At 42.0% G+C, this 17,152-nt stretch overlaps 1 protein-coding gene and 1 pseudogene across 3 annotated transcripts in view; one reads left to right on the top strand and one right to left on the bottom strand.

Annotated features, from left to right (window-relative positions):
• FOXO1 (forkhead box O1) overlaps window positions 1-17,152 on the top strand; it is a 339,803-nt gene that overhangs the window by 26,048 nt on the left and 296,603 nt on the right. Inside the window, exon 1 of one of the 3 annotated variants that reach the window (XM_074021887.1) lies at window positions 1-17,152. This exon is cut by the window's left edge and continues 24,160 nt beyond it; it is cut by the window's right edge and continues 55,679 nt beyond it. The exons of the other annotated variants lie outside the window; for them this stretch is intronic. The gene's annotated coding sequence lies outside the window, so the exon portion shown is untranslated. 3 annotated transcript variants of the gene reach the window in all.
• LOC102122846 (E3 ubiquitin-protein ligase RNF6-like) overlaps window positions 1-17,152 on the bottom strand; it is a 49,471-nt pseudogene that overhangs the window by 24,748 nt on the left and 7,571 nt on the right.

Genomic DNA, 17,152 nt, shown 5'->3' with positions numbered 1-17,152 from the left:
AGGTGTGTTTGTGGTGATGATTAATGAGCAGTTGGGAGGAGTTGACCAAGTAGCCCTGTTGTGGCTCATGGTGTGGTGAAGAGGAGTTGCCTGTGGTTTCCTCGCCAGATGGATAGGAAGGGCTCTGTTTAGTTGGCTTCACAGTTGGCTCTGTCACTCCCTGCACATACTGCCTAGAAGATGGAGGAAAAGAACCTCTTTTTACGGGGAATGGAAACTTGTTCTTGTTGATTACTGTGGGGTTGGCACATAGAAGTAACAAACACTGGCCGGGCACGGTGGCTCATGCCTGTAATCCTAGCACTTTGGGAGGCCGAGGTGGGTGGATCACCTGAGGTCAAGAGTGTAAGACCAGCCTGGCCAACATGGTGAAACCTTGTCTCTACTAAAAATACAAAAATTAGCCGGGTATGGTGGCAGGTGCCTGTAATCCCAGCTACTTGGGAGGGTGAGGCAGGAGAATTGCTTGAACCCAGGAGGCAGAGGTTGCAGTGAGCCAAGATTGTGCCATTGCACTCCAGCCTGGGAAACAGAGCAAAAATTCCGTCTCCAACAACAACAACAAAAGAAATAACAAACACTGACCTGTTTGGACAGAAAAGACTTTGTTCTTGGGGTGAGATTAAGCTTCAGGAAGGCTACTGATCCTTCAGTTAAGGGACTAGAACAAAATGAAATCCTTAAGCTGTCATCCACATTTTACTAAGAACAGGTCAGCCCTTCCCATTAAGTACTGTCTCTGTTGCATGCATAGGAAACTGAGGCCAAGAGAAGCGAAGTGATCGGCTCCAGACTGGAGGTCTGAGACTCAGGACTTGGGGGATGCTAAAGCTGCCCTTCTAACTGGATCATCAGCTGAGCAGAGTGGCACCCAGGAGGGCCCTCATTGAGAAAGTCTTTTGGTTTTGCTTTGGACAATACATAGAGAGAGAGTGTAGTGTGTGGTTCAGAGGCGGTGGTAGCCAGGGCTGCCTTCAGAGCCAGACATTGCTTGGCTTAGGACTCTGCTTCCAAATAATGTTCATCCTCCCTCCCTTTCCCTTTCCTTATCCTTTAAAAGAAATCACAGTGGCCAAAAGCAATTCTTTTAATTCCCTTTACGTATGATGCTTGCATGAAGTGTGGCCCTTTAGCTTTTTCTTGAGTAAGTAGTTCCTAATAGACGGACAGGATTTGTGCTATTTTAGTGTAGGATTATCTAGAGTTATTAATGTTTGTTTTATTCAAGGAGGGGAATCTATGGCCCTTTGGGGGCAGAGTTTCTGTAGTGTTTAGAACTTTGAGTATTGTCACCAAATCCATTCAAGCTTTTTTAACTTAACCTTGGACAAATTAACATCTAAGTATAGGTTTTCTCACCTGTATAATGAGGATAGTACTAGCCGAGATTGCCGTGAGGGTTGAGGGATTAGGGTTGCCACATAAGGCAAAAGTTGCTCTCTCGACCCTGTCCTCAGTTGTTTTATTTTCGAAGATTTTTCAGATAGAAGGGAGAAAGGAAAAAACTTCTATTTAGGTCTAAATTCTTCCTCTGCTAAAGACTGGGCTAGCGGTTCTCAGCTGGTCCCTCTGACATTTGGCAATTCAAGAAACATTTTTTTTGGTCACAACTTGGGTGGGGGTGTGTTGCTACTGGCATCTAGTGATTAGAGATCAGGGATGCTGCTCAACACTGTGCAATTCATAGGACTCACCTCCCATAACAGAGAATTATCTGACCAGTAGTGCTGGCCACTATGTATATCAGTAGTGTTGAGATTGTGAAACCCTCCCTGCTCTAGACAAAATTATTGTCTATTTCTTTTCTGCATGAAAATGCCTTTGTTCCTTACTGAGTGATTTTAAACTATTGGAATAAAAAACTGAGAGAGCCGGGCGCGGTGGCTCAAGCCTGTAATCCCAGCACTTTGCGAGGCCGAGGCGGGCGGATCACGAGGTCAGGAGATCGAGACCATCCTGGCTAACACGGTGAAACCCCGTCTCTACTAAAAATACAAAAAACTAGCTGGGCGCGGTGGCGGGCGCCTGTAGTCCCAGCTACTCGGGAGGCTGAGGCAGGAGAATGGCGTAAACCCGGGAGGCGGAGCTTGCAGTGAGCTGAGATCCGGCCACTGCACTCCAGCCTGGGTGACAGAGCAAGACTCCGTCTCAAAAAAAAAAAAAAAAAAACTGAGAGAATTCCTAACTTAGTTACTAGTGTCTTTATTTACTGCACCTAAAACTAGAAGAACGATGTGTAGGGCTCTGGACTACTGACAGGCGACACTCTGGTAGGGCCGAGCAGGGTTAGACTGTCAGAAGGTCAGACCTCCTATTCTATCAGCCCTAAGGCTTGTGACCTCTGAAGAGATGACAGAGTCACTCTGATGGCTCTTGAACCTTCTCCATATCCCTGCTTCTCTTTTTTTTTTTTTAAAAAAAAAAAAAAAAAATGTTTCCCTCTTGTTGCCCAGGCTGGAGTGCAGTGGCTCTATCTGATCTCAGCTCACTGCAACCCCTGGCTCCTGGGTTCAAGCAATTCTCCTGCCTCAGCCTCCCAAGTAGCTGGGATTATAGGTACGCGCCACCACACCTGGCTAATTTTTGTATTTTTAGTAGAGATAGGGTTTTACCATGTTGGCCAGGCTAGTCTCGAACTCCTGACGTCAGGTGATCCACCTGCCTTGGCCTCCCAAAGTGTGGGATTATAGGCATGAGCCACCATACCTGGCCTTAGTGACTGTTCTTGAGTTACAGTGATGGTGTGCTGCCCTGTCCCCCTTCCTTCCATTTCAGAACTTCCAGTGATGGTCTGAAGTTTCTGCTGCCTTCAGTGCCTCATCACAGCATGAATACAGTGCCCATCCTTCTGATGACCGCTTCTCACCACTGTCATAAGCGGACATGTATTTTCCTAGGACCATTGCTACCTTCTGAAACCTTAGGCCCCCTCCTCGTCCTGGACTGCCTGTTTTGCTGCCTTTTTCATGAAGCTTGTTGTCTTGATTTCCTTCCCAGTTGAATGGGATATCTCTGTTTCCTTTGATTCCCCCCGTAACAGGTGTGCTCTCTTTTGGAACTTTTTGTGAGTTAGTCTCTTGCCCCCAAATCTCATTGGACTGTAAGCTTTTAAGGGCAGAATTCTATTTACTTTTCCTTTCTGGTCCCAGGAAACATCTTAATATAGTTTCTCACATACAACGGGAATGAAACAGACTTTTAAAAATGACAAATTATAGCTTTTTTTTGGTTGGAGAAGCAAAAATGTATTCTTTCATATAATGTCTTCCTGACATCACTTTAACATTCCTCTATAAGTTATCTCATTATGGTGATGATGGTGATGCCAGACGTTCTCATCTGGCTTGACATGTTTTTCTAGTGCAACCTTTTAAATTACTAGGTCCTTAAATTAAATGATCTGGTTCACTGCTGCCATTGTACTAAACTGACCCTAAACCAATCCTTGCTATTCCTAAATTTAGAAATGGAAAGAACCTCACAACATTCCAGCCTTTCTGCCACTGGAGTCTACTGACAGAAAACCAAATTTCAAGAGTTTTTTGAAATACAAAAACTTTTAAGTGGGTAGACATATCACTGTTAACTCAGTAGTGGACTGTTGGTAGTAAAATGTGTACTGCAACTTGCAGATGACCCTAAGTGTGGTGCCTCCAATATTTTAGTCTCATCTGTAATACAGATAAACATGAACCTTTTCTGCAGTTTTGTATAGTATTGCTTATCTAAATACCCAGTTATTCCCATAAAGTGAGTAGTTGCTGAGGAAGTCATTGTAGTAGAGTGCTTAAGAGCTTCGGTCTGCCAGTCACACTGCCTAGGTGGAGTCCTGCCTTCAGTGCTTACCAACTTTATCAGTTGGGCAGTTGACCTCACTGTGCTGCTCTTTACTCGTGTGAAGAATGTAAATAGTAACTCTTATAGGTTGTTGTGAGAATTAAACAAAACATAAAATGTGTTCTAGAGCAGTGTTTGGTGTGTAGGAAGTGTTTTATAAATGGTAGCTATTATTATCATTACTTTGGCGAAGTACAGATTATATATAGAAAGTAGAAAATAGAAGACTGACATTTTTTGAGTTGGTTAAAATTTGATAGATAGGAAGACTTAAGATCAAGGGTGAAATCCCAGCATTACCTATTGTAACCTGTAACCTTTTTTTTTTTTTTTTTTTTTTTGAGACGGAGTCTCTGTCGCCCAGGCTGGAGTGCAGTGGCATGATCTCGGCTCACTGCAACCTCCGCCTCCCGGGTTCACGCCATTCTCCTGCCTCAGCCTCCCGAGTAGGTGGGACTACAGGCAGGTGTCACCATGCCCGGCTAATTTTTTGTATTTTTAGTAGAGACGGGGTTTCACTATGTTACCCAGGATGGTCTCGATCTCCTGACGTCCTGATCCGCCTGCCTTGGCCTCCCAAAGTGCTGAGATTACAGACGTGAGCCATTGCACCCGGCCATAAGCTTTTTACATGGGATGAATTGCCACTGCTACCAGAAAGGCTGCCACAGTGTTGAGTTGGGGGATCTTTCTGTCAAGTTTGAATCCAACGTTCCTCCACTTGTGAATGAAATTCTTAATCTTCATGCCTCAGTTTCATCGTTTATAAATTGGCGCAATAATGATCAAGGGTTGTTATGAGAACTACTTAAATTAGTAATACATGGCAAGGTACCTAAAGAACAGTACCTGGTACGTAGTATTCAGGAAAAGTTATTGTTTATAATTACAGTAGTTTATTCAGCCTAGCACTTGTACTCCACCAGGTACTGTGCTAGACTTCTTGTTATTTCATTGTTTTAAAAAAGCATTATTATTATTTTTTGGCCAGGCACGGTGGCTCACGCCTGTAATCCCAGCACTTTGGGAGGCCGAGGCGGGTGGATCACCTGAGGTCAGGAGTTCGAGACCAGCCTGGCCAACATGATGAAACCCCATCTCTACTAAAAATACAAACATTAGCTGGGTGTGGTGGCACATGCCTGTAATCTCAGCTACTTGGGAGGCTGAGACGGGAGAATTATTTGAACCCGGGAGGTGGAGGTTGCAGTGAGCCGGATTGTGCCACTGCACACCACCCTGGGCAACAAAGAGCGAAACTCCGTCTCAAAAAAAAAAAAAGTTATTTTTTAAAAATAGAAATGGGATCTTGCTATGTCGACCAGGCTGGTGTTGAACTCCTCACCTTAAGCAGTCCTCTCATCTTGGCCTTCCAGAGTGCTGAGATTACAGGCATGAGCCACCGGGCCCATCTCATTATTTCATTCTTATAGTAGCCTTTCATGGTGTAAGTATCATCAACATTTTACAGGTCAGGAAATGGAGACCCAGAAAGGTGGAGGACCCTACCTTGTTTGAGGTTGTAGAGCTTGTGTAGAGCTTACGGTTGTGTAGAGCTTAACGGACCCCACTGGTTTGTTTTTTTTTTTTTGAGATGGAATCTCGCTCTGTGGCCCAGGTTGGAGTAGGGTGGTAAGATCTCAGTTCACTGCAACCTCTGCCTCCCAGGTTCAAGCAATTCTTCTGCCTCTGCCTCCCAAGTAGATGGGACTACAGGTGTGCGCCACCACGCCACGCCTGGCTAATTTTTTGTATTTTTAGTACAGACAGGGTTTCATCATGTTGGCCAGGCTGGTCTCGAACTCCCGACATCAGGTGATCTGCCCGCCTCAGCCTCCCAAAGTGCTGGGATTACAGGCGTGAGCAACCGTGCCTGACTCCCACTGGTTTTTAGAGATGTGTGCTACTGTGGGTCTGTCACATGCATGCATCTGGTTCCAAGGGAGGGGCAGCAGGTAGAGTACAGCTCATCCTGTTGGCTGGGACCTCTGTCACGTCCCCAGAAGTGGGCAGGGCAGGCCCTCAGTGGAGGGGAGAGGATTCACTCTCCTCAGTGGTGTGCCTGACAGTCCAGAGGCCTTTCCTGCACAAGGCATCAGCCTTACTGACTGTAGAGGGCAGTGATTAGAGGTGAGAAATTTAGCTTAAGGGATTGTCCAGACATGACATCTCAGTTTTCCTCTGTAAAAATACTCTTCCAGGCTCGTGGTAATGAAAATATTTTCATTGTAGTCTTAGCAGGATATTTGCTTGACAAGCAGATTATAAAGCTGAGTCAAAGCAAAACTGACCAGGATGATGATATTTTGAAAACTTACTCAGTGATGTAAGCAGTGCCTCTACCTGGCCCCCATGGATGCAGTATTAAACTGGAAATTAGGTCCTTCAAAAGCTGCCCTTCTTGGGTTAAAGGGTTCTTTATCCGGAGCAGTTTTTTTTTTCTCCTAAATGTTAAAAGAAGCTTGTAATGATTCTGTGATGCTGCAGAATTACAGCATTACTTGTATACTTAGTAGTATACAGAAAAAAATTTATCTTAAATTTACTCCTGTGTTTCTTTGTAGAAGGAATAAACAGTGAATGGGAACCAGTATTTTTCAAAAAATTTTTTTGGTTAGTTAATAAAGAATTAGGTTTACAATTTCTTTGTCTGATATCTAATACTTTGTTTCAGGCAATAGTGAACAATGCCATATGCCTTACCAGGTAGATTTTTATATAAATGATTGCTTATGAATTATAAATGATATGAGTTAGGTTTAGAGGTTTAGAATGAATGATGCTAAATTGATGTTGAAGTTGTAGAGGGTTGTTTGTTTTGTTTTTGAAAATTGGAGCCGGGCATGGTGGCTCATGTCTGTAATCCCAGCACTTTGGGAGGCTGAGGTGGGTGGATCCATGAGGTCAGGAGTTCGAGACCAGCCTGGCCAACATGATGAAACCCTGTCTCTACTAAAAATACAAAAATTAGCTGGGTGGGGTGGTGGGCACCTTAATCCCAGCTACTCAGGAGGCTGAGGAAGGAGAATCACTTAAGCCCAGGAGGCGGAGGTTGCAGTAAGCCGAGATTGTGCCTCTGTGCTCCAGCCTGGGCAACAGAGCAAAACTCTGTCTCCAAAAAAAAAAAAAAAAAAAAGGTGTCAAAGCCATGTTTGTTGCTTTCTGTTTTTGTTGTTGTTGAGACAGGGTCTTGCCCTGCTGCCCAGGCTGGAATGCAGTGGCATGATGATGGCTCACTACAGCCTTGGCCTCCCAGGCTGAAGTGATTGCCCTGCCTTAAGCCTCCCAGGCACTTATTTGTAAATTTTTTCATAGAAGTGGGGTCTAACTGTATTGCCCTGGCTCACTTTTCTTACTAATACACTTGGAGTGACTTAAATTGTGTGTATTCTGCAGCTTCTTAGGTTTGTGTTCAGTTTATTTAATGTGGGAGTGTTCATTTGTTAATGCCTAAGTGAGATTTCATATTGCCTATTCAGCAAGGTATAATAATTATATTTTCTTGTATGTAGTCGTGTGGGTGTGCATCTGAACCAGTTAAATTGTTGAGTTCTGTGTTGCAGATTAGTCCAACACAAAGCAAGGCTTTGTGGTATCATTGGGAAAAACTAAAGGGACTTTGTAGTGGGCAGTTTTATTAGAAAAGGGAAACTTCTTTACATTTTACTATAAAATCACACAGCCTTGGTACCCTGTCATATACCTATCATGTGGGCTAACAGTTTGATGTTGAAGAACTATTGTCAGTTATTAGATTGTAAAGTACCTCATCCAGAGAATAGGCATGAAACTTCTCATAATTCAGTTTCCAACCTTGATAGTGAATGCTTTACTGGGTACAGTAATTTGTAAGTTTATTTTGATGAACCTGGGTGCTTGGCAAAATAAGAATATCATGCATTTCTATTGATGTGTGCCTGTGGTGAGGAAAGTTGAGTTTCTATACTTGAGCATAAGGAGACTTGAGAATTCTTTCCTTGGTCATTTATAAAGTTACTGTGACTATGTATCTTTTAGTATGAAATGGATAAAGAAATCTACATTTATACATATTTAATAACAGCTTTATTGAGATATAATTCAGATACCAGTTTACCCACTAAAGAGTACAATTCAGTAGTTTTTAGTGTATTTGCAAGAGTTCGGGCAACTATCACCACAATTTTCAAACATTTTTATCATCCCCAAAGAAATCTACTACCAGTCACTCCCCATTCTTCCCGTATCTCCCTAACCTGCATTTGCTTTCTGTGTTTATAGATTTGCCTGTTCTGGACATTTTGTATAAATGGTATCATGTTACAATATGTGATCTCCTTTGACAGGCTTCTTTCACTTAGCATAACATTTTCGAGTTTTATTCCCGTGGTAGCATGTATCACATTCCTTTTTATTACCAATTAATATGCCATTGTATGGAAATAGTACATTTTATCCATTTATCAGTTGATTTTGAATAATTTCAAAACCTCCCCAGATTTCAAAATTATTGCTGTTACTAATAATGTGATTATTCATGTATAGTTTTTCTATGTGCATATATATATATTTCATTTCTCTTGGTTTGGGTATATACCTAGGAATGAAATGACTGGGTCGTAAGAACTGTACGTTTGACCTTTTGAGGAATGTCAAACTATTGAAAAGTGGCTGCACCATTTTATATTCCTACCATGAAAGGTATGAGTATTCTCATCTCTCTACATCCTTGATGACACTTGTTATGGTCTTATTTTAGCCATTCTAGTGGGTGTGAAGTGATATCATTGTAATTTTGTTTTCCATTTTTCTGATGCTAAATAATGAATGTTAAGCATCTTTTTATATGCTTATTGGTTATTTGTATATCTTTGAAGAGATATCTACTCAGATTCTTGGCCCCGTTTTTCTTCTTTGTTTCTTTTCCCTTTTTTTTTGAGACAGAGTTTTGCTCTTGTGCAATGATGCAACTTTGGCTCAGGTTCAAGTGATTCTTCTGCCTCAGCCTCCCAAGTAGCTGGGATTACAGGCATGCACCACTATGCCCAGCTAATTCTTTTGTATTTGTAGTAGAGACAGGGTTTCACCATGTTGGCCAGGCTGGTCTTGAACTCCTGACATCAGGTGATCTGCCTGCTTCAGTCTCCCAAAGTGCTGGGATTACAGGCATGAGCCACTGTGCCTGGCCCTTTTTTTTCTTTTATTTTTTTTGAGACAGAGTCTTGCTCTGTCGCTCAGGCTGTAGTACAAATGGCACAATCTCAGCTCATTGCAACTTCCACCTCCCAGGCTCAAGAGATATTTGTGCCTCAGCCTCCCAAGTAGCTAGGATTACAGGTGCCCACCACCACCCCCGGCTAATTTTTGTGTTTTCAGTAGAGATGGGATTTTGCCATGTTGCTCAGGCTGGTCTTGAACTTCAGGACTCAAGTGGTCCCTTTGCCCATTGTTAAATTGCGTTATTTGTTCTTTTAGTACTGAGTTTTAAGAATTCTTCATATATTTTAGGTACTAATGCCTTATATATATGCTTTACAAATAATCGCTCCCATTCTATGGGGTTTTTGTGTTTTATTTTATTTTATTTTATTTATTTATTTATTTTTTTTTTGAGATGGAGTCTCGCTCTGTCGCCCAAGCTGGAGTGCAGTGGCCGGATCTCAGCTCACTGCAAGCTCCGCCGCCCGAGTTTACGCCATTCTCCTGCCTCAGCCTCCCGAGTAGCTGGGACTACAGGCGCCCGCCACCTCGCCCGGCTAGTTTTTTGTATTTTTTAGTAGAGACGGGGTTTCACCGTGTTAGCCAGGATGGTCTTGATCTCCTGACCTCGTGATCCGCCCGTCTCGGCCTCCCAAAGTGCTGGGATTACAGGCTTGAGCCACCGCGCCCGGCTGTTTTTGTGTTTTATTTTTGAGATGGAATCTTGCTATGTCACCCAGGCTAGAGTGGAGTGGTGCAATATTGGCTCACTGCCACCTCTGCCTCCGGGGTTCAAGCTATTCTCCTGCCTCAGCCTCCTGAGTAGCTGGGACTACAGGCACGTGCCACCATGCCTGGCTAATTTTTTGTATTTTCAGTAGAGATGGAGTTTCACCATGTTAGCCAGGATGGTCTCCATCTCCTGACCTCGTGATCTACCTGTCTCGGCCTCCCAAAGTGCTAGGATTACAGGCATGAGCCACCGTGCCTGGCTGGGTTTTTTTCATTTTTTTGGAGGTGGTGTCCTTATTTTTAAAAAATTTGTGGTAAAATATACATAAAATACACTATCTTAACCATTTTAAAATGTACCGTTCTGTGACATTAAGTACTTTTATTTTGTTGTGCCAACCCATTGTAATCACCATTCATCTTCAGAACTCTTTTCATCTTGCAAAACTGTAACTTTGTGTCCGTTCAACAATAACTTCACATTTCCTCCTTCTTCAGGCTTTTGACAGTCACCATTCTACTTTCTGTCTCTATTAATTTGACTACTTTAGGCCCTTTATATGAGTGGAATCATATAGTATTTGTCCTTTTGTGACTGGTTTATTTCACTTAGCACAATGTCTTCAAGGTCCATCCATGTTGCAGCTTATGGCCTATTCTATTCTATGTATATATCACATTTTGTTTATCTATTCATCCCTCAATGGACACCTTTTGGGTGTTGTGAATAGTACTGCTGTGAATATGGATGTACAAACAGTGGTGGTGTCCTTTGAAGCAAAAACATTTTTAATTTTGATGAAGTCCAGTGTATCTATCTTTTTTCTTTTGTTGTTTGTGCTTTTGGTGTCTTGTCTAATAAGAAACCATTGCCTAATCCAAGATCACAAAGATATATCCCTATGTTTTCTTCTAAGAGTTTAATGTATTAGTTCTTACATTTAGCTTTGATTCTTTTGAGTTAATTTTGGTATATGCCATGAGGTCACAGTCATAGTTTATGGAATGGCGGCGCTAAACTTAAGCTCTAGTTGTTAGTCTGCTTTGGTTATGCTGAAAAGTTGGAGCATAAATGCTTTTCACGGGGATCCCTCTCCACAATGCTGCCACTCCATCACCCTGCAAGACCCTAAGTCCAGCCTCTCTTGGCCCTGAATGATTGAGAACTCTGGAACAAAGACCTTGGCAATAATGTTTTTATATCCGTTTCATTTTTTCTCAGTGGTCATAACAGCTCTATTCTTTCTCACTTATCCACCCCACAACATAATTTATGTTAGCTGGAAAATTCCCCCTAACTTTAGTAAGCCTCTTTGGGGTGGGAAAAGCCTCACCTGTGTGGAGGCGGTGCCCCTTGCTTCTTGGTTTCTGAACCACATTTCTGCAGAGTGGTACCCTGCAGGAATCTTGGTATTATACCTTAAGGCAACTTCCTTCCCATTTAAGAAATTAAAAAGATTTAAACAAAGAAAAATGACAGAGTGGTGTTGAGGAGTGGTGTTGGCAAAGCTCGTAGTCTTCACAGTATGGCAAGGGAAAAATAGTTTTAGGCTCTTTTCCTGTTTGCCAGGACAGTCATTAAGTGACAGGCTTTTCCTGGTTTTTCCTTTTTTTTTGAGAAGTCTTGCTCCCTGGCCAGGCTGGAGTGCAGTGGCGCGATCTCGGCTCACCCCAACCTCCACCTCCTGGGTTCAAGCAATTCTCTTGCCCCAACCTCCCAAGTAGCTGGGATTACAGGCGTGTGCCACTGCAGCAGGCTACATTTTTGTATTTTTAGTGGACACGGGGTTTCACCATGTTGGCCAGGCTGGTCTTCAACTCCTGACCTCAGGTAATCCGCCACCTCAGCCTCCCAGTGAGCTAGGATTACAGGCGTGAGCTACCGCACCAGGCTGGTTTTTCCATGTTGACAAATGATTTTTGCTTTTCAGTGAGAACAAAAAGAATAACAAAAGCAAACAGCCCCATACTGTTTAGAAGGATCCCGTTGGCTTGCCCTGTGTATAAACTACACCCAGATTTTCTGTATAATTAGAGATTCTCAAGAGTTTCAGTTCCCCTTGCTGTTTAAATTAGCAGGACTTGAATTCCTAGAACAAAATGCCTAGCATTGTGGCGGGACTGGAGTTCCTGGTTTAGCTACTTATGTTTTAAACCTCCTTCCCTTATTTTTTGGACATAGAAAGGTAGAAGATATAATACTATCAATTTTTTTGAAGTGGTGGGCATTATTTCGTAAATTAAAAATGTTAGATGTAAAGGTTCTTATCACTTGAGTGCTGAGCACAAGAAAAGCACAAACCAGGTTACTTGTTGCAGGTCCTCTGGTTTCAGAATGATTGATGCTCACTTTACTAGCACATATTCAGTTGCCTTGAACCTTCTCAACTGTAGCTTCCTCTTACAGAGCACAGTGCCCACAAGGAAACTCTGAATCTGTGGTCTCCTCACAGGTTTTAGCCGAAGCCCACAACCCACCAAGCATGTGAAGTGAGGGTCACTGGTGGATGGGTCTTATGTCCATATACGGGTTGAATATTCCTAATCTGAAAATCTAAAATCCTAAATGCTCCAAAATCTGAAACTTCTTGAGTGGCAACAGGATGCTCAAAGAAAACGCTCAGTGGAGGATTTTGGATTTTTGGATTAGGGGTGCTTAACTGGTAAGCTTAATGCAAATGTTCCAGAATCTGAAAAAAATCCCAAGTCTGAAATGCTTCTGGTTCCAAGCATTTTGGATAAGGGATAGTCAGCCTGTACTTGATATATCTCTAGAGGTTGTGAAATCTTAGGCAGTTCAAAAGTCATGTTGTTTGGCCAGGTGCAGTGGCTCACACCTGTAATCCCAGCACCTTGGAAGGCCGTGGCGGGCAGATCACCTGACGTTGGGAGTTTGGGACCAACCTGACCAACATGGAGAAAACCCATCTCTGCTAAAAATACAAAATTAGCTGGGCGTGGTGGTGCATGCCTGTAATCCCAGCTACTTGGGAGGCTGAGGCAGGAGAATAGCTTGAACCTGGGAGGTGGAGGTTGCAGTGGACCAAGATTGTGCCACTGCACTCCAGCGTGGGCAACAAGAGTGAAGCTCCGTCTCAAAAAAAAAAAAAAAAAAGAAAAGTCATGTTGTTTTAACTATTCATTGCCATTCGTTGGTTGGGCCTCTTCAACCATTGTGATCTAATCCTAGTTCAATACATTGTTAAATTCAAGTATTGAGGTCTTAGGATGAATGAGCAAGGCTTTGGGCTGGCACATAAAGGTGGGGCACCCACAGGTCCGTCCCGAACTTGGGGAGTTTGGGTAAGTATATTTTATTCATGAGATACACTTGTAAAAATATACATGGTAGGCTATAGGTGGTCTCACAGTTTGTCTGTAGTAGTACAGTTACTGCTCGATTCAGGGGAGTGAGAGATGAGTCTGTTTCAGAGCCAGGTGCCTGGGGGACAACCTGGGGAGGAAGGTTGAGCCTGCAGGGCTTTGGATGTGTGAAGGTAATGATTCCCAATAGTGTTTTGTATTATTTCAAAGTACTTCTATACCATTGTTGCCTCCTGCCAGGTCTCGTCTGCTTCTGTCATTAGGTTGGCCATGTCCCCATTTCACGGATGAGGAAACTCCGGCTTTGAGCATGTGGCTTGGTGCAACTGAGATTTGGGTCTAGATCATATGAATTGATTCTACTGTACATTTTCTAGGAAGTGGTAGTAGCATGAACAAAAAAGCTGAAGAGGACAGACTCAGCACGGTGAGTTCTTTGGGACTGGGGAGGGGAAGGGTGAAAAGTGCAGAAATGGATGAGGGGATCCTACAGTGACAAGGTTTGTCCAGATACGTTGCGAGAGTGCCCGGGAAGACTGAAACCCTCACAGGGGTGTGTGTGTGTCTGTGTGTGTGTGTGTCTGTGTGTGTGTGTAAACAGCTCTATTGAGGAACAGCTGATGTATAATCTGCACATATTTAGAATGTACAGTTTGGTAAGTTTTGACATGTGTATACTTGTGAAGCATCACCACACTCGAGAAAGAACATTATTCATCACCCTGAAAAGTTTCCTCCTGCCCCCCAGAAGGGCTTTTTAAAAAAATTTTTATTTTGAAATTTTTTCAAGTAAGTTTGAAGAATAAAAAAAACTTTTATGTCCCCATTACCCAGATTCACCAGTTTTTGACATTTTGATAATTTGCTTGCATCCTTTATGTATGTATATATGTATATATGTGTATATGTCTATATTTATAGGTACATACATTTGTGCACACAGACACGGTTCCCCTGCCAACCCAGTCAAGGGGTAGCTTTTATGAGTGGTGCTGCTGTAGTCATTAATGCTTCAATGTGTATTTCCAAAGAACAAGAATAGTCTCTTATGGATCTGTAGTATAGCCATCACATTCAGGAAAGTTACTGTTGTGTTTTTTTGTTGTTGTTGTTGTTGTTGTTTTTGAGTCTCGCTCTGTTGCCCAGGCTGGAATGCAATGGCGTGATCTCGGCTCACTGCAACCTCTGCCTCCTGGGTTCAAGTGATTCTCCTGCCTCAGCTTCCTGAGTAGCTGGGATTACAGGCACCTGCCACCATGCCTGACTAATTTTGGTATTTTTAGTAGAGACGGGGTTTCACCATGCTGGCCAGGCTGGTCTCGAACTCCTGACCTTAGGTGACCTGCCCACCTTGGCCTCCCAAAGTGCTGGGATTACAGGCGTGAGCCACTGCGCTCGGCCAGGAAAGTTATTGTTAATACAATATTTTTTATTTCATGTTCCAGTTTTGTCAGTTTCCTAATAATCTCCTTAATAGCAAGGACATTTTTCTCCTTGTACAGAATCCATTCCAGGGTTGTACAGTGCATTTGAGCATTACCTTTCTTGAGTTACCTTTGCTTTGAACATTTCCTTAGCCTTTCTGAGTCTTTCATGCCATTGACACCTTGGAAGAAACCAGACCAACTATTTTTAAAGCGTCCAAGGGTTTTGAGTTTTGAGCCAGTGTGTGAATGTGATCTATCTGGGTTTGGGAAAAATGAACAGTTGTGAGTGAGGTGGATACAGTTGGTGGGGAGGAAGTTGGAGGCAGTGGCCTTGTGCTCTGATTCCCACAGGCTTAGGTTGGTGGAAGCCGTGGTTGGGGGAATTGTTGGTAAAATTGCTTGGATAGGAATGGACCTGGAAAAGAAGCAGAGGTGATGGCAGGGTTCTAATGCTTGTGTTCTGGAAAATTAAAGAAGTAAAGAGCAGGGAGGATTAAAGATAAAACTGGGAAAGGGCTGTTTTATGTCCAGGAGTTGTTATGCATACATTTCTTCTTTCTGCACACTGTGATAGCCCTGAGGGTAACTACTTAGAAAAAAGGTTGTGAAATTTTAGGAGTTTGGGACCCAGTGGCCAGATTGAAATTCAGTGCATGTAGGGCAGTTGCCAATAAAGTCACCCTTGGGTACTTGTTCAAAGCTTTAGATGGAGGAATGTTTGTTCTCCAGCTTTAAGGGATTGAGAGTGTGGTGGACCTAATTTAGGGGAAGTTCATGGGCCAATGTCTTTGCAAGTGAAACTAGGCATCTTTCCCCAAGGAGAGAGCATATGAAGACATTCACTTTAAGGACGGGTTTTGAAAGGAGAGGTATTGGTACAACTTACCAACTTTGTTATGTTGCCTAGTTATCATTTCTGTAGGTGTGTAACATTTTATCAAGTGCAAGGAGTTACCTCTGAATCTTCTATATAAGAAAGAAAATTTAGGCATGTTTAGTAACATGCGGTAACCTCTGGAATGCAAAATGCATTTATACTTTGTTTTACTAAGTCTGAGTAGAGAACATTTCAGTGTGGGACATGAGTTGTCTCACCAGTAGTACAGCTTTAGAAGTCATTAGGCTTTCAGTGTTGTAAACTGTTTATCAGTTATATTAAAACATCACAACCTCCTGAGACCAGTGCTCTTACTTGGTTGCTTTGTCAGGAGACTTGCAAATATTGAATCCTTTAAAGTTTTTACAATGTTTTGAGAAGTGGAATTAGTTAAAAATATATCCTATTATCAGAATGTCTGCTGGCTAGGATTTGTTATTCTGTTGTTCTATTTAAATAGAATATGTCATATATTAGATGTTTTCTTAAATAGCCTTAGGTTTTAAATAAAAAGTAAGGCTGGGCATGGTGGTTCAACCTGTAATCCCAGCACTTTGGGAGGCTGAGGTGGGAGATTGGCTTGATCCCAGGAGTTCATGACCAGCCTGGGCAACAGAGCAAGAACTTGACTCAAAAAATAAATAAAAAAAGATAAGGTAAAATAAATGGTAGTGAAGACAAAGATGACTTTATCCTCATCCCTGGTCAGGGACCTGGTTCATAATTTAAAACTCTTGCTTCAATTTGAGAATCTATAAAGTAGGATTGATAAACTGTACTGCCTTGGATTGCTTTTGAAAATGTATGTGCCAGGGCCTGCTTTCACATGGTAAGAGGAAAGTCATTACCTATCATACGCCATGTTTTTCTTTAACTTATACCTAAAGTATTTTAGAGTACTTATTGCCTTATGTAAAATTATAAGATCATATAATCACATTCCCCCCTGTGGAAAATTAAACTTTTTTTTTTTTTTTTAAGTGAAAGCAGCTTATTAAAATAAGGGAATGTAGAAGGGCTACTCCAAAGGCAGAGCAACCTAGACTCTCTCTGTAATTGAGTCTAAGCTAATGGAGAATGGAAAAAAACTCTGTTTTATAGCAGAATTTTCTACCTGGCCATACATGAATTTTCTGCTCTTGCTGTCTTGAGTGTTAACAATGGGAAATTGTGGACACTTACACTGAGCAGTACTTAGAATTTGCTGGATTTGCTGAAAAGTAATCCATCAGCATTGGAAGCCGTAAGCAGTATAAAATCGTTGATACACATATTTATTTTTATTTTCTTTACGTGGAGAAAGAGACCCTTGAGTTAAGAGTTTTTGGATGATGAATTTAGTACTTAATCATTAGTACATTTGTGCATGTCATATTCTAGGTCAAAATAAATTATCAACATGCCACATTTGTGGTAGTTAGATAATGCTTTTATTTCCTCTTTTTTCCCCACTTTGAATCCAGATTAACATAACATGTTAATTTGTGTTTTTCTCAACTCAGTGTGGTCATTCCATTGCATTAAAACTTTAAGCAATTTCGTCTTCACTAATAATCCACTTAATCTCTCACAATAAAAAGTACTTTCATTTGTACTGACTTACATTTATCCAGTCAAAACTTTATATATTACTAGACTTTTTGTCACTTTTACCTAGCATCCAAAACCATGTTTTATGATTGGTTCGTAAAGAGCTATAGAAAACAGATTTTAATATTGCAATGTATATTGTTAAATTTTCTATCTAATGGATTGCCAGAAATACTCTGTTATATAC

This window comes from Macaca fascicularis, chromosome 17 (genome assembly GCF_037993035.2).
Source record: "Macaca fascicularis isolate 582-1 chromosome 17, T2T-MFA8v1.1".
In the NCBI taxonomy this organism is placed as follows: Eukaryota; Metazoa; Chordata; class Mammalia; order Primates; family Cercopithecidae; genus Macaca; species Macaca fascicularis.
Note: the sequence above shows the minus strand (reverse complement) of the source record. Positions and strands in the feature narration are given on the sequence as shown.